Genomic DNA, 804 nt, shown 5'->3' with positions numbered 1-804 from the left:
GTGCACTGACACGAGGAACCGACTGCCGAGAGAGGGCTCTGCTCTGGCCAATGAGCTTCTCCGAAGGAGTTCAGCGGCGGTGGCCAATCGCAGCGCGGCATCCCCCACGTGGGGGCCTCAGCGCCACGGCGTTCTGATTGGGCGGCGATATGTGACCTCACACGTTCGCCATTTTGGATTTGTAGTGACATTCGCTGCGTTCAACAACTTGTTCAAAACAAAAGCCAATAATTTATACATCCGCGCGTTTCAACCGATGTTTCGGCGTTTCACGTTACGAGGATTAACCCGCGAGTTGTATCACTAAAAAACGACGCCGATTCAAACGCTACGTTCTGACGTAAACAGGAAATAACCACACTAACCAAAGACAGAATGTATCCTCTAAACAAAAGCATTAGGGCTGTGAATGTGGCATGTGTGTTTAATATGTGAACAATTCGACGTCTCACTCTGAACAATAGTTTTAAATCTGAAACAGTAAGATCACATTCTGCTCCCAATTCAAGGAGACAATGAAGCCCCCCCTCAAAAATAAATAAAGTCTTGTGACTATGCCAATCAAAATAGCTCATAGAATTTCCCGAGGTGCGCACGGGACGTGAATACCGCTTAATCTACAGCAGTGTCCTTTGAGTGACTTGAATTGATCGCCCTATTTCTAACGAGACCTCAAGCATCTACAAGCTTTCCTATCAGCAGCACTAGGTAGGCTACAACACGTCTGCGCGTGAGCATATCAGCCTATCAAGTGTTGCTCACTGTGCCCGGCCCCACGTGGGCCCTCTGCCTCCCTCTTCGCCG

Source organism: Eutrigla gurnardus (genome assembly GCF_963514095.1).
Source record: "Eutrigla gurnardus genome assembly, chromosome: 1".
NCBI lineage: Eukaryota > Metazoa > Chordata > Actinopteri > Perciformes > Triglidae > Eutrigla > Eutrigla gurnardus.
Note: the sequence above shows the minus strand (reverse complement) of the source record.